This window comes from Labeo rohita, unplaced genomic scaffold (assembly GCF_022985175.1).
Source record: "Labeo rohita strain BAU-BD-2019 unplaced genomic scaffold, IGBB_LRoh.1.0 scaffold_67, whole genome shotgun sequence".
NCBI classification, from domain to species: Eukaryota; Metazoa; Chordata; class Actinopteri; order Cypriniformes; family Cyprinidae; genus Labeo; species Labeo rohita.
The window spans coordinates 60,830-84,707 of NW_026129601.1; the positions used below are offsets into that span (position 1 = coordinate 60,830).

Genomic DNA, 23,878 nt, shown 5'->3' on the forward strand with positions numbered 1-23,878 from the left:
AAATGCTAAATGGATTATTTTCACTAGCGGTCTCAGACTTTTGTGTATTTATAACCTTATTATTACAATAATAAATTAAAGTGATACTATCAGACTGTTTGGTGTTGTTGGCATCTTTTCAGTTCTGGCAGTTTGGTGAATGGGTGGATGTGGTCACTGACGACCAGCTGCCCACCAAAGATGGGAAGCTGCTGTTTGTTCATTCAGGAGAGTGCTCTGAGTTCTGGAGCGCTCTGTTGGAAAAGGCCTATGCAAAGTAAGTGTGTGTTTTTTCATAAATTCTGCTACTACTTACCTAAACTGGACAATAAGATACTAAAGTCATCTAAAATGCTTGGTAACCTCAGGCTACAAAACACACAATGTTCATACAACACGTCACATATGCGTGATATACCAACTAATGGCACTGATTTCTCCTGTATTTTGAAGGGTAAACGGCTCATATGAAGCTCTGAAGGGAGGCCGGGCCACTGCAGCTCGTCCAGAGCGCTGTTGCCAGGATTCTGACTAGAACCAGAAAATCTGAGCATATCACACCAGTCCTCAGGTCCCTACACTGGCTTCCAGTTATATTTAGAATTGATTTTAAAGTACTTTTACTCATTTATAAATCACTCAATGCCCTAGGACCTAAATACGTTGCAGATATGCTCACTGAATATAAACCTAACAGACCACTCAGATCATTAGGATCGAGTCAGTTAGAAATACCAAGGGTTCACACTAAACAAGGGGAATCCGCTTTTAGCTATTATGATGCCCGCAGTTGGAAGCAGCTTCCAGAAGAGATCAAATGTGATAAAACATTAACTACATTTAAATCTAGACTCAAAACTCATCTGTTTAGCTGTGCATTTACTGAATGAGCACTGTGCTTCATCCGAACTGATTGCATTATGTATAATCATTTTCTGTTTTTAACTGTCTTAAATTTATTTTAAATCAATTTTTAAATAATTTTTAAATCATTATATCAATCAGTGTTTACATTTTACATTTTTTGTTTTATTGTTGTGATCATTGTTTTTATGATTATTCTACTTCCTTTTATGTAAAGCACTTTGAATTACCTCTGTGTAAGAAATGTGCTATATAAATAAACTTGCCTTGCCTTGCCTTGCCTAGTACACAATTATATTTTTCCCAATCACACTACTATATGTTGAAAAAGCCATATCTTTTGTTCAAAAATGATGGTCATATCACATACAACTGATATTCAGCTGTCAGATTTTGTAATAATCATTCTACTCTGCATTTAAGCATGAAAATGACCTCAAATATAAATTAATTTCATAGTTTTGTGGTGTCTGCTTCACAATAATAAGTGTTTATTGTGATATAATTTGTTTTATTTTTGTCCGAAAAACCATTGTCAACTAAGGAATGGTTTGTCCCATTCTTGCATAATTTGCACAGTATGATGATATTTCCTCTAGAAGCACATGAATGAAACACGAAACAGTAGAAGTTATGTTCTCTCTTTTTCCCCGAATATTGGTTAAACTAGCAAACCTGTGCAAGAGTGGATTAATTGACTGTCAACAGTGTTACACAAATATTATATTTCTAAACATACCATATGCTCAGTAGTTCTAGGCTTCCATGTTGAGTATAGGCCCAAAACACTAAAAATGTCGACTAAGTTACCTGTCAACTGTGTTACCCAGTAAAGGTAACATGGTGGGCAGTAGCAAATACAGATGGTATTTTATGCACATATTCCTACAGATCAACTTTATTTATATAGCACTTCATAAAATATAGATTCAAAGGAGCTATGTAAAGTCATGTTTGGGTTTTTGGGAAAAAAGAAAACTTTTTTTCTTCACACTGTCAAATTCTAAATGTACCCTTAATTATAGAATGACCCTTAAATTAGTTTTTTAACCACCGTCTGATCATTTGGTTCCTCCTCCCCAGCAACATTTTGCTCAAACCCTCAGTTTGTAATCAAGCTGGATGAAGAAGATGATGATCCTCATGATGGAGAGGACAGCTGCACGATCCTTGTGGATCTGATGCAGAAAGATTTTCGTAAAGACAAGCGGTTTGGACGAGAGTCGAATTCCATTGGCTTTGCTATCTATAAGCTAATTGGTTACATACAATCAGTAATACTATTATTACTGGAGACAACATTACCAATTCTCTCTCATGATTAGTGTAGTTCTTCATCTGGAGTTCGGCTAAAGATTTATTTCCTAAATGAAGCTGAAATATTGATTAACAGCCTCTGAGCTCATGGTAGATCTGTCTTGAAATGTTAATAATAATAATCTGGAACGCACTTATACTTTGACATAACTATGAACATTACAACTAATTAACTTTTTTGTGGTTAAATTTTATGGTGAAATGATACATCAAATAATGCAATTGTTTTGGTGTTTTTCAGGTTCCAGATGAGGTGTGTATGACATCTGAATGGTTTGTACATAAGAGTAGTTGGACCTCCTAAAAGGAAAAAAAACTAACAAACAAACAAAAGATCGGAAGAAATGTTATTGTAAAACTTTTGTGAGTGAACTCAAAATCATTAAAATTAAATATAATTACTCCTCCCATTTTATATTTATCACCAAGTCCCCTTGGGGGCTCTGTATAATACATGTATAACAACCTTAGCAAATTTTAATATGTTATTTCATCCATCTGTGTTTATGTTGCAGTTTAAGGGTCACAATAACATTCCTCTTGGTCCTGACGTACTGTTGCATCAGCCCAATGCGAAGAGCAACACCTTCAACTATCGCCGAGAGGTGGGCAAGCACTTCAAACTGCAACATCAAGACAGATTTGTTGCTGTGTCACTACTGCACTTATGTCAGTGATTTACTTTAGCTTTTTTTGTGCAGTTTAATTTAGCTGTGCCCTTAATATCTTGAGAAGCCAAACACTGTGTGTTTGTAAGAAACGAGTCCATCATTAGGACGTTTTAACGTCACTTTCAAAATTGAGTCCATTATTTATAATAACGCTCCTTCTATTAAAAAAAAAAAAATCCATCCTCTGTCTCTCTCATCCAACCACAGACAACATGTGCTTTTCTCGGGACTCAGTTTGAGGTTAAAAGCATCTTAATGATGGATTTGTTTACAGTCAGCTATGAAGAGGGGAGGAGGATAGTCAAAGGCAGACACCTGGTCAGACCTTCACTCAGATGTGGAAGTGTCAAGGTCCTTTTTGAAATGATGGACAGGTTTTTCAGATCATAGCTGTCTCGTATTTTAGCATTACAGGAACACTTTATGGACCAATCAGAAACCAAGACTGGATCTGTCTATTGCATCTGTTTATATGAATCAAGCCTCTATCAATGTTTGCCTGAATTTGGCACATGAATTTTCATCAGTAAACAGTAAAGTAAGTCATCATCATAATCTGTTGTCTGTTTCAGGCGCTTTGTTCGGATCTTCTTCTGTCTGGAGAACAAACACCTGAATAACTGCACTGAGTTCAGAGCGGTGCGGGACGTCTCAGTATCGTTTCTGAATGCAGATGATCAGATGCTGCTGGAGCAGATGATGGAGCAGGAGGATCATGTGAGGAACAAATTGAGAAAGAAGAACCGGAAGAGTCCTTGAAGACCACGACTCTCCTCACAGTGTGATCAGTCTCACAGACACAAATACAGACATGAAATATACAGAGGAATAAGGAGTAGATGGGACATAAATATGGCAGGATATTCTGGACTATTTTCAACAGAAATTGCAAATTGTATTTTCATTTGTGTTTTCCAAATGTGGACACATTAATTTTCACATAATCAAAATGCAATCTTATTTTCATCAATTTGTAAGTTATTACAGCAGTGTTGTAGTTATGCTTTTTTTACTTTATAGCCTGTCATCAAAATCAACTGATTGTCCATTTTGACAACGTCTGTAAGATTTAGACACTAAAAATAAAATAAATAGCAAACAGTCTTTAAATTTGGAGATGAAGAATCAGTCTGATATCACTGCACAAAATCTCACTGTTAAGATCTCAATGTCAGACACAACGTCACATGATCTGAAACATTAGATGAAAAACCTTTAGAAAGCTCATAATTTCAGTTGTTGAGTGTCTGTAAGATTTGTGAGAAAATATGCTACAAGAGTGTGACTCTCATTGTTGATTATCAGATGTGCAAAGTTTGTCCATATAGTTTGATTGTGGTGTGTGATTGTGTTCTGAAGCAGATTGACTGCAGTAAAACTGCAAGTGAATGAGTTTGTTGATTTGTGATTGACAGAACAGGATTTGTGCTCCTGCAGTGAAGAGTTTGTGTAACGTGGACGCTGAGGCGGAAGTTGAAACCATATGCGGAAGTTTATTAACACAAAGCAGAGTACACTAAAGCAGGCAGAGGGTCAATACCGGAAAGCAGTCCAATAACATACAGCGCAAACGTGATCCAAGCAGCAGAGAGTTTATACAGGCAGTGGGTCAAATACCAAGTAATCAGTCCAATCCAGCAAACGTAACAACAGGGGTAATCCAGAGAGCGATAGTCATGAGGCATATACGGGGTCAAACCTTGAAAGCAGTCCACACAGGCAAACAATCCAAACAAGGGTGATCCGTAAACTCAGTAATCCAGAGACAAAGCAAAACAGCAACAGGTAATCCAACAGAGTAATATACAACGCTCAGTAAGGCAGGTTACACTGGCAATACTTCGCAACTGTGTGAGCACATGGTGAGTCCTTAAATACTGCCAAACAGGAAGTAGCAGTAGAAGCAGCAGAGGGAGCGTGCAGGCAGTCCTGGGGTGAGGGCTCCCTCTGCTGGCTTGGCGTTACAGTTTGACAAGATGAAACTCTTGTGTTTGTGAGACAGAAATAAATCTACAAGTTTGCGAACCTGAAAAGATTTTTCCTCTGTGATTAAAATGTCCTGATCCACATGTATGGACAAAAACTCTACAAATACAAATAAACGTAATAAATCAAACAGTGGAAAACATGCTGTGTTTTCAAATACATTTCAAATAAATTTATTTCATGCACGAAGAGAGTTTGAGTCGCTTATAACATGTAACACACACCAACCATCTTCTCACATTTGTAATGAGAAGCGTTAATAAATCTCTTGAAAACAAAAGTCTTGTTATTATTAACAAAAGATAAATTGATTTTTTTTTTATTTTAACAGTTAAAAAAATCATGGTACTTTAAAGAGAAGATGAGTATATAAAAATAATAATGATATTATTTTACAGTGCAACAGGATTATTGTAATAGTAACTGCTATAATTTAATGAATAAAATATAATTAATATAGTTTTACTTTATTTTAAATAATATTTAAAAAATAAAAAGGTATTATTGCAATAATTTATTGCACTGTAAAGAAAAGGTCAGTATATAATAATATTAATAATAATAATAACAATACTGACTTTATTTTACAGTGCAACAGGGTTATTGTAATAGTAATCATAACATTTCTTTGTTATAATAAAACAATACAATTATTATTATTATTATTATTATGACGTTATTTTATTTTGGCAATTATTACAATTTAAATTATAAGAAAAATAAGACATGTTATAATTTAAATGATCATAATATTGTACATCAATATCAATTATTATTACTATTATTAATTAATTAATTAATTAATTATTTTCCTATCATATTAAGGAAAAATACAATTAAATGCTATAATAAGAAAACATTAAATAAGTTAAATATATATATATTTTTTTTATTGTTGTTATTACTAATGTTATTATTAATAGTTTTATTTTATTAAAAAGATAAATTATGTTGGAATTGCAATATGTACATCAATATCAACTATTATTATTATTATTATTATTATTATTATTATTATTATTCATTGTAATTGTTATAATATTAAGGAAAAATACAAATAAATGTATTTATTATTATTATTATTATTATTATTAATTATATTTTATTATTAAAAGATAAATTATTTTGTAATTGCAATATGTACATCCATATCAATTATTATTATCATTATTATTATTGTTATTATTGCAATTTATAGTAATACTATATAAAGTATTATTTTTACTTTATTGTAAATATACCAATTACACAAATAAATAAAAACTCCTAAATTACTGTTGCATATTGCACTGTAAAATAAAATTTCAGTATTTAATAATAATAATAATAATAATAACAAAAATAGGAATAAATAAACAAAATGTATGCTATTTAATATTATTTTGTTTTCTGTTTATTTTATATGTATTTTTTATTTTAATAAAGTTAAGAAATTAGCAAAAAAAAAAACAATAAAATAAAAAGGGAGTATTTAATAATATAATAATAATAATATCTAAAATATCTAAAATAGTAATTGTATTTTTCTTTAATATAACAATTACAACAAATCAACAACAAACAACAACAACAACAATAATAATAATAATAATGAGCTTTGCTTTAATACTATTTAAATGATAAATCCATTACCGTTGCTGTAAAGTAAAAAAAAAAAGTATTTAAATTCTATTATTATTATTATTATTATTAATGAATATTGAGTTTTTACTTTATATTACAATATTATTATTGCAATTACAACAGCTTTATTTTATTATCGTCTTATAATAATATTTTGGCTTTTACTAAATAAAGATATCTATTGAATTTTCGTTGAAGAAAATATTGAAGTAATATTATTGCATTAATATGTTTTATGTAATTGGAATAATCGAGTTACAATTAATATTATTGATAATTTTGTTATTATGATTATTGCAATCTTTTTTTTATTTCTTATATTTGTTTTAATTTACATTTTTAAAATAGACAAATGTAGTGGACAGCACATTCCAGGGCCCAGTTTATGGCAAGGGGGCCCCTCCCTGATCACCATAGTGGTGATTGAATCTTGGTGAACTAACATAAACAAACTGTCCAACGCCATCAGATAAAGATGCCAAGACAACAGCCAGACATCTCTTAGAGGGCAAGATGAACAACTTTGGTACAAAGCCCAGGAAGGACAGAACTTCCTATTGGTCAAAATGCAGTTTGTGCCATTTACCCACCATGAGACTGATTCCTAAGGGTTTGGCCTGTGACCGACCTCTAGATGCAGCAGCAGTGGGTGAAACTAAGAGAGATCATGGAGATCCATCCAAATCCATTTATAACTATGTTTTCAAACCTTAAAACTGATACACACTACAACACATGCATCTTATACTTATTCAGAGAAATAAGTATTCCTTGTGACAGCAACGTGTAATGCAATATCTTACACAAACTTAGCTGTTAATGGACAAATAAATGCATGCATGACAGTTCAATCTTTTCCCATCATGTCTGGACTTAATGTGTTCGTAACATTGCCAAATGCATTCTGGTTGTGGTTTGGAAAGTGAGAAATGCACCGGTAAAACTTTAGTGACACTTTTCTAACCCTGTGTTTGGACTATGCAAATAAATTCCACAGGAGGAAAGAAGGGTGGGCCACCACATGTCCCTCCACTCTGTTGGAACCAGCCAATCACAGCACGGAAATGGAGAAGCGCCAAATTGCAAACTCCTCCTCACTGGAAAGGGATAAAGGTACCCTTCCAAAAGACACTCCTAGTTTTGAGTCTCCGGCACGTCCAGGGGACGTTAACAGATAACACAAGTTCTGAGTCTCCCATCCAGTGAGACAATAGCAGATCACCTACATTCTGAGTCTGCTACTTGTAAAGAGGTGACACTAACAGGACAACCTCCGTTCTGAGTTCTGAGTCCGAAAGGGAAAGGACTGCAACAGATCACCTTCGTTCTGAGTCCCATAGGGGAAAGACACAAACAGAATACCTCGTTCTGAGTCTGCTACCTGTGAAGGTAAAGACACAAACAGAACAAACCTTTGTTCTGAGTCTGCTACTTGTAAAGAAGTGACACTAACAGGACAACCTCCGTTCTGAGTCTCCGGCCTGATACCAGGAAGGCAGCAACAGGAACAACTACGTTCTGAGTCTGAGTCCTGTGAAGGAAAAGACACAAACAGAACAAACCTTCGTTCTGAGTCTCCCATCCGGTGAGACGATAACAGATCACCTTCGTTCTGAGTCTGAGTCCCATAGGGGAAAGACACAAACAGAGCACCAACGTTCTGAGTCTCCCATCTGGTGAGACGATAGCAGATCAACCTCAGTTCTGAGTCTGCGACCCACAAGGGTGAGACAACAACAGATAACAAGTCAGAGTCTCCAGCTTTTGAGGCAGCGGCAGATACGACCACTTTCTGAGACTCCAGCCTGTGAGGAAAGAGATAATCTACGTTCAGAGTCTTCGTCCAGCGAGACAACAACAGATGCAGCGTCCTGAGTCTCCATCCTAGAGAGACAAAGTGGATTGACCAAGTTCTGAGTCTCTAGCCCAGAGAGGCAGGAGAAACACAGACATTTGCAACAAGGTTAAGCGGCGAGCAAACCTTCACTTCAGGTACTTTTGTTTGCGTGTTTCAAGCTAAGGACCTTCAGCACCTACTCCAGGGCCACATCTGCGTGTTCCAGATCTTAGGACCCTTGGTGCTCCAGGAGATCAGCATCCTACAGCGCTTCATCTTCAAGGCTGTCGAAACAGATTCCTACTCCTTTCCCCACTGTACTGCCACCAGCGCAACCAGTGGAAGACCGGACTGCTCACTCAACCACAGCGAACACAAATATCACTTCCAAACCTCTTCCAGAGACCTTGCCATTGTTGTATATTATCAGTATATGATTTTCTAATTTACATTAGATATTATGTAGCTGTTTGCAGTTGATAACAAATCTTACACGTATTTGTTCGATGCATAATAAGGTTCTTCACCTTATTTGTTTCTAGATAATGTAGCTCTGACATAGCAACATCCAACATTATCACTTGCATTTTATGCATCTTATGCACTTTATTCCTTTTCCATTTATGGTATTCATTTAGTAGTTGTTGATTACCCTTGTCTATCTTTTGTTAATAAAATTTATTTTATTACAACTTGTGTCTTCCTTGTGTTGATAATACAGAAGAGGTTCTACAAGTTAGAGATCCCACCAATCTTTCTTATGTGATGTACTCATAACCACACATTAATTGACACATGATCCAAGAATCATAATGTCAGCTGTGACATGAGTACCCATCACTACACTATTTCGCCTCCCTAGGTTGGCGAAAGTGAAATTTACTACACAAAATAATTTTATTTTATTATTAAATGGGCAATATAAGGGCAATATGATTATTGTAATATTATTGTTATTATTATTAGTAAATGCATTATTACATAAGTACTGTTTATTTAAGAGCACAGGAGTATTATTATAATCGTAACATTTTTATTGATTTGTTATAATTCCAATAATTGAAGTTGAAATTATTTAAAATAATAAAAAGTGTTGATACAAATATTTCAGATGAAGTAATGTTTGCATGAAATCTATAATATAGTTCTTGTTCATTTCAATTCAATATACAAAAAGTAAATAAAAACAGTAAATAAAAAATATGATTTTGGTCTATAAATATACTGATTAAAACATGAAAATGTGTTAAAATGTATTCTGACAGTTTCTTTCAAGAGATCTTATAATCATTTAATACAGTTTTACTGTAGTTACAATAATATATTTTATTAAATGCTGTGATTAATGTCATATTTTATAATGTCAGAAGCTCATTTCAGTCTTGTGAGGAATCGATTATATTCATGATACAAACATCAATTAAAATCTGATCTCAACTTGATTTGTCATTGTGTTTTACTATTTCTTTACAAAAACAATAGAGAGAAATTAATTACATGTTCTTCATTAATCATGATTGTGACATTTTTACATTTTGCTAGTAATAAAACAAATGATTGATGAGATACGACAAAACAAATGTAGACTCACACACTGATGTTACTGTCTATATGGTGATTTCTGACACATTTATTCTGTTATTTGAGGGACAGAAGTTGAGCTGCAGTATTAATGTCATGAAGAGACTCAATAACATCTCACTGTTACTGATTCATCATCAGCTCAAAGCATTATGGGTAGAATCTCTCATCAGTCTATTTTGATTCAACACAGTTTCAATGATGATTTAAAATCAACCCTAAACCCAGCATAGAGCGGCTGAGTGAATGTGGTCTGGACTGTGTGAATGAGACTCACTGTGTCAGAGACGCTGTAGAAGGACAGAGTTCCTGCACTCACATCCACATACACTCCTGTTCTATAGATATTACCATACACTCCTATTCTATAGCTATTACCATACTCTCCTATTCTACGACTGATGATGGGATTCACAGGGAGACGAGTCTCTGTGTTATTGTGAATGAAAGAGTAACTGAAGGGAGAGCAGATCAAACTCCAGGACTGATCATTATATCCAAACACACACTCATCACTCCCTTCATCGTCTCCCTTCCTGCTGATGCTCTTATATGACACTGATATATACACACCATGAAATCCACTCCACTCAATCTCCCAGTAACAGCGTCCACACACACTCTCTCTACACAACACCTGAGGATAATCATCAAATCTGTCTGGATGATCAGGATACGGTTGTTTCTCTCTCCCACGTGTCACCTTTGTGTTTTCCTCAGATAGTCTGAGTTTACTGTTTACTGTGTTTGGATCCAGTGTGAGAAAACGGGCATCTGAACACAAGAACAGACACATTTATAACACAACAACAATCATTACAGCTGTGTGTGTGTGTGTGTGTGTGTGTGTACTTGTTTTTGCTACATTGTGGGGACCAAATGTCCCCACAAGGATAGTAAAATCTGAAATTTTTGACATGTTAAAAAATGATTAAAAATAGTAAATGATGTTTATCTGAAAGTGTAACGATGCAAACATGTTTTCTGTAAGGGCTAGGTTTAGGGTTAGGGTTGGGTTAGGGGATAGACAATATCGTTTGGTCAGTATAAAATCTATAGAAGTCTATGGAAAGTCCCCACAATTCACAAAAACAAACGTGTGTGTGTGTGTGTGTGTGTGCACCTGTTATTTATCACGTTATGGGGACCAATTTTCCTAACAAGGATAGTAATACCAGTAAATTTTGACCTTGTGGGGACATTTTTAGCTCCCCATGGGGAAACAGGCTTATAAATCATGCATAATGAGTTTTTTTGAGAAAGTAAAAGTGTGCACAGTCTCCTATGAGGGCTAGGTTTAGGTTTAGGGCGATAGAAAATATGGTTTGTACAGTATAAAAACCATTACACCTATGAAATGTCCCCATAAAACATGGAAACACAAAATGCGTGTGTGTGTGTGTGTGTGTGTGTGTGTGTGTGTGTGTTTGTAGACGTACATTTCTTCAGTCCTGCTGTAATCCTGGATTCTCCTCCATGATCCACACTAGAAAACACACGTTCAGACAGTCAACAAACTGTTGCTATGCAGTTGCCAGTGTACTCAGGGTGGTTGCTAGGCTGTTGCTATGTAGTTGCCAGGGTACTTTGGTGGTTGCAAAGACATTAATAACATGTTCTGGGTGGTTGCTATGCAGTTAGGCACTCAGTGTGGTTGCTAGGGTGTTACTATGTAGTGGCTTGGGTGTTCTGGGTGGAGTGTTGCTATGCAGTTGCTAAGGTCCCTGGGGTGGTTGTTAGGCTGTTGCTATATGGTTGCTAGGGTGTTGCTGTTCAGTTGCTAGGGTACATGGTGTGGTTGCTAGTAGAGCTGTGTATCTGGATACGGGACTGCAGTGAATTTCTCCTCAGCAGAATTGAGTGAAATAGCTGTTTATTACACACTGCATACTGTAGGATCATTGATAACTACAGGCAGAGCAGACAGTTGCAGGCAGCAATATATTCATAAAATCATCTTTACATTGCTGGTAGGTGATCATTGCACAGATCAACACACTCACTACATAAAAAAAAAATAAAAATAAGAGTGAGAAGTGTTGTAAACTAATGCACTGTCTTCACTGTAGTTCACACACACACATTCAGTCACTCACACTTATACTTCAGTGCTGCCCTGCAATTTTATCAATAAAATAGTTTAACCTCTGAAGAGCTACATTATCTTTCTCTGCTATTAGTTTGTAACATAACTCTTATTTGAATCAATTAAAGTCACAGCTGCACTGATAAATGATAAACACAGCAAAATGAAAGTAATTGATACATATACAGTCTCTCTCTCTCTCTCTCTCTCTCTCTCATACATGCACTTTTCCACTCAGCTTTAAACTGTGTTTTTGTATTTAAATGAAGTGCGGTTCAGTGCTGTGCACATGCTGAATTCGTTACAGAAACAGCTGCATCCATGTCCTTATCATCAAGTAGTACATAATACATTGACATTTCCATGTATTAAACACAGCCCTAGTTTCTAGCCTTAGTATTCATTTGTAAAAAATAAATAAAAGTAGTTAAATAAATTTTACTACTTTAAGAGATCTTTCAGATGTCTTTCTTTAAAAAATGCATTTTTATCAGGCTCAGATATATAGGTTTCTATGTAAGTACCGGTATTTCTGATTGGGCTGAGGCTGGTATTTTACAGAGTTTGAAGAAAAAGTATTTGATGGATATATAATATGTGTCAAGAGCATTCACTCAGTATCATTATCTCATTTTTGACCGAGATGGCTTTTAGCTGGTTTTGCATCTGAACTCTTCACTTGTGACATAGAATTACAGTTAAAAAAAAAAAAAAAAAAAAACTAAGAATGATTTCTAAAGTAAATTAGAATGATATCTGAAGGATCACGTGACTGAAGACAATGAAGACTGAAGTAATGGCTGATAAAAATTCAACTTTGCGTCACAGGAATACATTTTATTTTGAACTATATTTAAATAGAAAACTGTTATTTTATATTGCAATTATATCTCATTATATTACTGTTTTATCTTTATTTTTGATCAAATAAATGCAGCCTTGATGAGCGTAAGGAACTTAAAAAAAACATTAAAATCTTACTGATCCCAAAGTGTATAAAGGCCTGACTATAGCCATTCAACATTATGTACGGAAAGCACACAATCTATTTCTCGCACTCTCTCTCTCCCTTACAGAAACATACACTTTATCAGTACAGTTTAGTACTTACTTAAAAGCTACATGACATTTTTCACAAGCAAGGTGACAGCAGTGCTGAATCTCTCTCTCTCTCTCTCTCTAATAACTTAGTTATTAGCTGCATTAGTCTGCTATCAACAGCTCAAGCCTCCTTTACTAGATCTAAAATTAGGTTAATCCTACTCACAGTATTGTTTTAAGTACAAAAAATGGACAAAAGCCTTGAAAAATATTGCCTGATATATCACCTGACGCGAAGCGCGTGTGCATTATTTTTCTAATAATTCAATGGCCCAGAGTCAAATATTCCTTACATAATTGAGAGCTATCAATTTTAACATTTATTAGGCTTTAACTTCAGCAAGTAGGAAATATAAAGAAATTGAATAAAGTTATTAAATACTAAATTCTATCATTAAATATAGACAAATTCTTAAAGCTATAAAAGTTATTAATTTCCTCTTTTTTTTTCTTTTTTTTAAATTCTTTGATTAACAGACATCACAGCAGCTGGGTTATTAGCTTATTTTGGCTGCTAAGTTTTTTATAAACTTCAAAATTGTCCTATACCTTTTTTGTTAAGGGTGTTTGATCTTCTTTGCATGTTCACTTTGTAAACACTGGGTCAGTACTTCTTCAGCAATATAGGATGATTTTGAAATGATCTTTGAAGTTGAGGAAGAAAATACGATTGGAGTTTTTCGACATACCCTAACTGTCTTGAGGCAGAAAACACAGAGTTCAGGCAGAGCAAGACAAGACCAGTGTTTGAGATTAAAAAGTATTTAAATTATTTTTTTAATTAAACTAACTGATTGTTTCACTAGAAAGACCCTTCTTCCTCCACTGGGATCATTTACAACTGAATTTGGGATCGTTTGAAGCTGCATTTAAACTGCATTCCGGAAGTTCAAACTCGGGGCACCATATCAGTCCATTATATGGAGAAAAATCCTGAAATGTTTTCCTCAAAAGACATAATTTCTTTACGACTAAAGAAAGAAAGACATGAACATCTTGGATGACAAGGGGGTGAGTACATTATCTGTAAATTGTTGTTCTGGAAGTGGACTTCTCCTTTAACTGACTATATAACTACCATTGCATGGTTGTAGTTTCTTTCATGCTTTGATATGAAATGACACCACCACCACCATTTGTGTGTTCAACTGAAGAGCACTCGCTACCAGCACAGTATAAGGGCTGACAGAACAGGAAATTTTTACTGACATATGGCCTGACAACATCTCATCTGACTGCAGTTCACTGTTGTTGTTGAAGCTCCACATCACTTCTGTACCGTTTCTGCACTCGTTTGATTGAGGCGGAGTTGAATGTGCATCTGAAAAGTCTCCTATGACTGTAAAGATGACGTTCTATAACCACACTTCTTGTCAAGAAAAAAAGAGAAAGAAGCAGTAGTTGTGAGTGGAGTGTCCAACCCTAGCTTCACCCCTGTGTTAACTGCGTGTTAAATGTTTTTAATACGTTAAACTGAAAATATGAATCACTATACACACACATATATATATATATATAGTGGATCATATACTAGTGGCCTAACACTTTCGCACAGTACTGTATATATATATATATATATATATATATGTATGCTAGGCCACTAGTATTTTCACCAGCTAAAAATAGTTTAATGTCAGTTATTTCTATCTTCTATCTCCATTAATTGTAATAATCCAGAGAGATGTTTGTTTACACAAGGAGTCTTACAACAGCCAGTGCTCCGCACAGAGATGCAACAGTTCTACTGGATTGTCTTTATTTCTGTTTTTTTTTTCATGTCATTCCAGATGATGATGGATCAGATCTCTGTGTGGAGCACTGGCTGTTGTCAGACTCCTTGTGCAAACAAAAATCTAACTGGATTATTACAATTAATGGCAAAATTAATGTTTGGAAATGTAAAATGATATTTCCTACTGATACTACAGCAGAAGATAGAAATAACACATTAAACCATTTTTTTAGGTGGTGAAAATACCAGTGGCCTAAGACTTCTTATATACTACATATATACATATACTATACGTATGTATGTGTGTGTGTGTGTATGTGTGTTTGTGTATGTATATATGTGTATAAGTGTACAGTATATATAGCACATATCCACTGAGGAGTTGAAATTGCAAAATGTAAAATTTTCCTGCAAGACATACTTGAGTTTGTCCAGTGAACAGATTGAATCCAGCAGCTTTTCAGTGAGCAGTTTGACTCCTGAATCTCCTGGGTGATTGTAGCTCAGATCCAGCTCTCTCAGGTGTGAGGGGTTTGAGCTCAGAGCTGAAAACACGTAACGACAGCCCTCCTCTGTCACCATACAGCCAGACAATCTGAAAACACAGCAATAGTCCATGTGACAATCAGACAAATCTCTCACACATTTATACCCATTTCAGCCACAAATTATTCCTATATGCTCATGTCTTAAGATCAGTGTTAAAAATAAATGTGTATAGAAATAATCTGAAATGATAACATATAAACATATGACAGAAATGTACATATACACAATACATTTTTATTCTCTCTTATGTTTTTGAAAGAAATTAATATTTTTACTAATCCCAAACTTTTAGATGGTAGTTCATATTGTTACAGAAGATTTCTATTTTAAGTGCTGTTCTTTTCAGCTTTTTATTTGTTAAAGAATCCTGGAATAAAAATCACAGGTTCCAACAAAATATTAAGCAGTATGACTGTTTTCAACATCGATAATAAATCAGCATATTAAAATGATTTCTGAAGGATCATGTGATACTAAAGACTGGAGTAATGATGCTGAAAATTCAGATTTGTATCACAGGAATAAATTACATTTTAAAATATATTCACATAGAAAATGATTATTTTAAATTAAAATAATATTTCACAATATTATTTTTTTCTGTATGTTTTATCCAATAAATGCAGCCTTGGTGAGCATAAGAAATGTCTTTAAAAACCATTAAAAAAATTTTACTGATCCCAAACTTTTGAGTGGCAATGTATATATAATTTGTATTAATCACGTAAGACAGGGACTAATAGGCAAGATTGAAACTGTCTTTTGTTTATTATTTCCACCCATTACTGAAGAAACCAGCTTCTGTTTGTTCTTAAAGGCTACATAATTCCACAATAACTGTAATGTATTTCTAACAAGAAAATGCAACAGTGCATATTATTTACATGTAGAAAGTCAGGTCTATGTGGTATGTAAGACACTCTTGCTTTCTCTCTCTTTGCATGTGTAAGAGAAACACAGAGCACTCTCAGCTCAGTGATGGTGAGTTGGGCACCTTAACACTAGAGTTTAAGGTAACTGTTTAACTTCTGTATACTGATTTGCAGGGCTCTACAGTGTGACCATTTCAGTCGCTTTTGCAAATGAAAACTACTGCATGCTGCTATGTAAAAATATTTAGGAGCACCAGTGCAACTGACTCAATCAGTATATTTGTTTGTGCAAAGGGGAGCTGCAGAGGTTTCTACTTGCAGCTACTTATGTTTTTTGCAGTGTTAGGTAATGTATCACAGACATTTCTCTTACATAATTACATAATTCTCTTACATATCTCATTCCTTAAATGCAGTGTTAATCATAACTCATTGCTCAAAACAAAAGAGTTAGTCCGTTGGATAGTGGAGATGGAGGAAACTGCTTCTTATGTTTTTGTAGTAACAGTGTCTGTATAATATGTTGAAAACATACCACAACCGCATGGAGTAAGGAAAGCTCTGGTGTGAAATCGTCTCAGTTTTCAACACAGTGAGTGCATAATTCTGCTAGCACACTAATATTAATATTTGTAAACATTAGTTGCTGAAATGACGATCTGTTGCGTAAGATCACGTAAGGCGCTTCCTCCGTCATGATAATCTTAATAATATCTTGTAGTGTGTGATGCGCCACAATTTTCAAATCTTGTAGTGTGTGCATGTTTAAGATTTTAGGGAAGATAATCTGCAAAGATTCTCCTTATGTGTGCGCTGCAACCAGATTTCATAATCGGTTAGGATTTTAAAAATCCTGTAGTGTGTGCCCGGCTTAAGGCGTTCATATTTAATATTTTTTCATGTTGTTCTGCTGCACTCTATTCCGCACATATTAGCTATCTGTTTGGATGACAAAACATTTAAACAGCTGTCTAACAGTACATGTCAAGAACAACTGGTGATTAGGATGCCCAATCAAATAAAAGCGCAGATGTTTGATGCATGTTGTATTTTCAAATCCAGAAAGACATTGAAAACAATGGATCATGAGCTTTTTGCATTTAAATAAATAGTGCCCCACTGTATAATAATATCAAATTACATGGCAAGCTTTACAATTTGATAAACACACTCTGCTTATTTATTTTACTGAAACCATTTACTTCAAAATCTCCAGCTGACAGTTTGGACTCTTCAGTCCATCAGAAAGAAGCTTCACTCCAGAATCCCACAGGTCATTGTTACTCAGATCCAGCTCTCTCAGGATGTTTGAGGATTGTAGAGCTGAAGACAAACATTCACAGGACTGAGTAGTGAGATTACATCCATATAGCCTGTGTAAAGAACAAAACAAACAACTATAATGAAAACAAGTAAATGGCCTTCCTTTAAATTTTAAATGAATGTTTTAGTAATTCAGTGCAGGGAAGGAAGAGTGGATCCAATAGGAGAAAGTTTTTATTTATTTAATTTAACAAAGTAGATTATAGTGCTTTATTACTAATGCATGCTGGTGGCATGGGATGTGCATAAGTGCTTTGTGCTGCTCTGTATTGGAGCCTTTCATATTATAATGCTTTTCTGTGCAGTGAAAGATTATTAATAGTCTTTCTTTTTCTCTCCATATGTTGCTGGCTTCATTACTGTGCTATACATTTAACGGGTCCTGGACCTCCCATAAGCATTAAGGGACCCCCCATAACCCCTAAAAAATATACTTGGGGGGTCCCCTGGTTTTTCAACAAAAATATAATATTCAAACATAAAACTAGTGAAAATGAAATGAAAAGATTCGATTGCTGTATTAAATTCAGACCTGCTCAAGTTAAATCATGTTTTTACAGCATTGCGCATTATGACCAATCACACACGACTCTGTTGAGTTTAGAACGCAGTGGCCAATCAGAGGCATTCAGAACAGTCATTGCTGAAACTTGCGAATCCCCTCATCATAAGCAACAAAGTGCAGATGTACGAACTATGTAAGTAAGATATTTATTTATCATACAGTGTCTTATGACACAATTCGAACACTGGTTAAAAGGAATTATAAATGAACATCAGTCCATTGCATAACTCCCTATCATGGATGTTACCCACACATTTGTCTTTTATGTTCTAATCACTCGTTGTGTATGTCCTTTTAATAACTACTGAATAGCTTAAGGGTTTATATTTGTGTTTGGTATGTATGAGTTTTAAAATTCATGCTTTAAACGTTTCTATTATATGCATGTTATAGAAATCACGTTCAGATTATACTCTGCAAGAGCAGGAAAATTCGGACCATGTGACTGATGAGATAATGTGTTGATTTATGTATTGGAAGGAGAAACATAGCAACATCCCAAGTTAAGACACCATCTAATTGGTTAAGAAAACAAAAATTTTCTAACTTTGGACAAGAACATATGGGTATGGTCAGCAGGACCAAGAGAGCATTTATTGCAAATAACGTCTACTCCCCCGAAACAGCTTACTTAGTTTGACATTTGTGAGATGAATTCTATGGAGAACCTTAAACTGAATCAGACTCAGTCTAGCACAGGAAGAAGAGGAATTAACCCTGTCAACAGCCATTTCCCACCATTCCTGCTGCAAACTACATCCAAGTTCTATCTCCCATTGATGTTTAAACCGAGAGGAAGAAGGCAAAGAATTAGAAAAAAATTAACTGTATAAAGTAGATATAGTGCCATGATTTTGAATTAAGCACTTCTCATATAAAGAAGGTTCAGGCAAGTCTGGAAAACAAGGACAAAGGGAAAAAAAAAATTACGTACTTGAAAAAAACAAAACAAGTTAGACCATGGAATACTGCATTTCCCTGCAAGATCAGAAAAAGTTGCAAAAACTCCATCAATAAATAAATAAGAAAAATGCAATAGGCCTTTGTTTTTCCATAGAACATAAGCAGAATAAGGGTGAAGGCAGAAATAGATGATTATTGCAAATAGGGCCAAAATGTTATCTGAATTGTCTCCAAATCCTGAGAGAAGTACAAACAACTGCTGTACTATTGAACTTTGATGGCCGACTGGACAAAGGAGCACACACCAAGGCAGAACGCAAAGATGTAGAGCAAGACTGCTTTTAACCTACACCAAACTATATGGGGAGAATTATATCAGCTGTGAATTTTACTAATATTTGCTGCCCAGTAACAAATCAAAAAGTTGGGCAGACCAAGACCCCCATCTTTTTTTATGTCTCTAGAGATATGCCTTGCTTAACCAAGGAGGTCTGCCCTACCATATATAAGAAGAAATAGTCCTATCGAAAAGCCTGAGAAAATACTTAGGTAAAAACAGAGAGGGTCTGAAAAAGAAACAAAAACCTAGGTAAAATACTAATTTTAACTGAGTGGAGTGGTCAAGATTTTTAAAGTGGAGTGATTGTTTTCAGTGTTACTTACCAAACTGATCTGGATTCTTTAACCACGGGTAATAAATACTGAAGAACTTTATCTGCTTTTGTTTGTGCTCCAATAAACTGTTTTAGATCAAACACATCCAGAGCAGACTCTGATGTAAGGAACACATAAACCAGAGCTGACCACTGTGAAGAGGAGAGTTTGGTTTCTTTTATTTTTCCAGATTTCAGATAATCTTGGATCTCCTGCATCAGTGAATCATCACCCAGTTCATTCAGACAGTGAAACAGATTGATGGATTTCTCTGGAGAGCGATTCTCCCTGATCATCTGTGTGATGTATTGAAGTGTTTCCTCTTTTTTATAGAAGCAGCTTCCTATCTGTGGGAGCAGTTTTCGTAAGAGACTCTGATTGGACTCAACTGAGAGACTCAGAAGAAAACGCAGGAAAAGATCCAGATGTCCGTTCTTACTCTGTAAAGCCTCATTCACAGCTGTCTGATGCAGATCAGATAATGAACTACATTTCTTCTGGTTAAAAATCTTAGATAACAGACTTTGTTTGGTTTTGTCAAACACATTTCTGTTGTTGATTGTAAAGGAGAGGTGCACATATAGAGCTGCTAGATATTCCTGAAGGCTCAGATGAACAAAGCAGAAGACTTTCCTCTGATACAAGCCCAACTCCTCTCTGAAGATCTGAGTGCACAATCCTGAGTACACTGATGCTTCTGTCATATCAATGCCACACTCTCTCAGGTCTTCATCATAGAAGATCAGGTTGCCTTTCACAAGCTGCTGAAAAGCCAGTTTCCCCAGTTTGAGGATCATGTCTTTATCCTTCACTTTCTTCTTATAGTCCTTCTCATGTTTGATGTTGGTCTGGAGGATCAGGAAGTGTGTGTACAATTGAGTGAGAGTCTTGGGAATCTCTCCACTTTCTGCTTGACTCAACATCTTCTCTAGAACAGCAGCTGAGATCCAACAGAACACTGGGATGTGACACATGATGTAGAGGCTCCTTGATGACTTCAGGTGTGAGATGATCCTGTTGGCCAGACTCTGATCACTCAATCTCTTCCTGACATATTCCTCCTCCTGTTGCTCATTGAAACCTCGTACCTCTGTCACTCGATGGACACACTCAGAGGGAATAAGATTAGCTAGTGCTGGTCTGGAGGTGATCCAGATGAGAGCAGAGGGAAGCAGATTCCCTACAATGAGGTTCATCAGCAGCACTTCCACTGAGGCTGATTCAGATATATTACACAGTTTCACTTTGCTCTTAAAGTTCATAGACAGACGACACTCATCCAGACCATCAAAGATGAACAACACTTTATATTGATCACTGGATATTTCAATTTCTTTTGTTTGGGGGAAAAATATATTAAGAAGATCTGAAAGACTGAGTGTTTTGTCCTTCATCAAGTTAATTTCTCTGAAAGGAAGTGGAAATACAAACTGGACATCCTGATTCTCTTTCCCTTCAGCCCAGTCCAGGATGAACTTCTGCACAGAGACTGTTTTTCCAATGCCAGCGACTCCCTTTGTCAGCATAGTTCTGACGGGTTTGTCTTGTCCAGGTAAAGGTCTAAAGATGTCATTGCATTTGATGGGCGTGTCCTCTGTTGCTGCTCTCCTGGATTGTGTCTCAATCTGTCTCACCTCATGCTCATTATTGATCTCTCCACTCTCACTCTCTGTGATGTACAGCTCTGTGTAGATCTCATTCAGCAGTGTTGGGTTTCCCTGCATTGCTGTTCCCTCATATAGACAATCAAACTTCTTCTTCAGGTTTGATCTAAATGTGTTGAGGACTTTGTGACTGTAAAATTAAAAAAGTTAATAAGCATAATGTCTTATGTATTCTCTATTATGTCTTCTCAACTCTACTCAACTCTTGTACAGAAATGTTGTACCTGAGATCAGGCCGTGTATCTCCAATGTTGAACTGTAATGACCGAATCATGGACGTTTCAGTCTTCATAGAGACACTGCTGGGCTCTTGCTCTGATCTCTTCCACTGAACTGGACTAAAACAGAGAAATAGTTAATGTATTCAATAAATTAACTAGTCTTTTATCATTAAAAGAACACTTTATAGTCATCTCTTACATTGCGTTTATACACAGACTGTGAACTGACTTTTAACTGCAAATATGCGGTTGGTTTATAAGGACACCATCTGTTTAAAAATTTGCCTCTGTGTTTTCTGAGACATCAGCTCCAGGACATCAAAAACAACAACAAAATAAACACCAGCCATCATAAATGTTGCTAGGCAATTCAGTCTGAATTACAAAGGCAGCCTCAGCCAAAGCTATTTGCTCTGGAACAAATAATTGATTAATGAGACCAAAGACTGCCTGTTAGATTTACCCAAAATAAATTATATCTCATGTTTAACCACTATCGACATCAGAGCCAGTGGCAAATTCCAGAAGATTCCAGCTGATGCCCTGGAGCTCACATCTCCGAAAACATTGAAGCAAATATTTGAAACCACATATTTTAAGTCTTAACAAGTACATTCTCGCCTAAAAAAAAGCTACATTCTGTTACACAAAAACAGTATCATTAATACAGTTATAATGGATTTGGCTGTTCACCATGACTGTGAGCAATACCATAAGCGGAGTGATACAAACTGTGAAATGGCTCGAGTTCCATTATCACTAGAATATTGCTTGTCTGGAAAAGGCTCTCAGCCAATCAGATTCAAGAACCAGAAAGAACTGTTGTATATTTACACATATTAACATATCAATATATCAATTTTTGGTTTTAATATTTGTGACCCTGGACCACAAAACCAGTCTTAAGGAGCACTGGTATATTTGTAGCAACAGCCAAATATACATTGTATTGGTCAAAATGATCGATTTTTCTTTTATGCCAAAAATCATTGGGATATTATTTGAAGATTATGTTCCATGAAGATATTTTGTAAATTTCTTACTGTAAATATATCAAAACATCATTTTTGATTAGTAATATGTATTGCTAAGAACTTAATTTGGACAATATTTTGATTTTTTGGCACCCTCAGATTTTCAAATAGTTGTATCTCAAACAAATATTGTTCTATCCTAACAAACCATGCATCAACAGAAAAAGCATATGCATTCACCTTTCAAATAATGTGTAAATCTTAATTTCAGAAAATTGACCCTTATGACTGGTTTTGTGGTCCAGAGTCACATTCATATGATGTGGTAACCATTTTATTAAAGCAATAAGATACTCAAGGTGTGCTGTATTGTAAGGAAGTCACAGTCTCTTGTATCTTATTGCTTACATATAAAAACATTCACCGGCACTTTATTAGCTAATACCTTTCCAACTGCTAGTTAACACGTATCTAATCAGTGGGCAAAATATCTAATATTTAATCTGTGGGTGAAAATGCCAGAGGTCAGATGAGAATTGCCAGAGTGGTCTGAACTGATAGAAAGGCAACAGCAACTGAAATAACTTGTTAATTCAATAGCACCACTGAATGCACAACACGTTCAACCTTAAATCAGATGGGCTACAGCAGTATGTGCTACTCCTAAGAACTAGGAACAGGAGAACAGGAAACTGAGACTACAGTTCACATCAGCTAACCAAAACTGGTCAATAGAAGATTGGATAAAGGTTGCCTGGTCTGATGAGTCTTAATACCTGTAGCATCTGGACCAATCAGACATACAGTTATTTGTTACATTTAACAAATAGTCTTTAAACCCAACAAGCCAGCTATATGCTGGAGCTCTGGAGACAACCCCCCCAAAGCAACTAACACCCCAAAAGGGCTCAGTTGCCAGGACGACCATCTGATAAGCGTTTTATTGCTCGATGGAATGCGAGCAGAACACACTACATTTGCCTACAGAAATGGACTCTTTCCCATTCAATCACAGACAAACCTCTCTTTGACCTTCCTATCACACATAGCCCAGGTCATTATGTACAGTATTACTGCATTGTATTTTAATTTTTGTCTGTTGTATTTGTATTTGTCTTTCCACTGTTTTATGCATGCGTTATGATAGATGACTAGTAGTATAACCCACCTATGCCATGTTTGGCCTCTTTGAATTTGTATTTTGATGATCTAAAAGATAGTGTATATTATATGTTGATACCTATGCAACATATCAGTGTTTTAAGAAACCTTAGTAGTTTTTGCATCAACACCCAATCGAATTACATATGCAAAATACCATGCTGACAGACAAAGAGTCGTAAACTTTCCATCCAAAGGTGAAAGTTGCTATTGGT

General features: G+C 35.4%; 1 protein-coding gene and 1 pseudogene across 1 annotated transcript in view; one reads left to right on the plus strand and one right to left on the minus strand.

The window, feature by feature from the left end:
- Window positions 1-23,878, plus strand: part of LOC127161561 (uncharacterized) — a 168,771-nt gene that overhangs the window by 27,753 nt on the left and 117,140 nt on the right. The gene's annotated exons all lie outside the window — the stretch shown is intronic.
- On the minus strand, window positions 10,028-23,549 carry LOC127161559 (NACHT, LRR and PYD domains-containing protein 3-like; annotated as a pseudogene).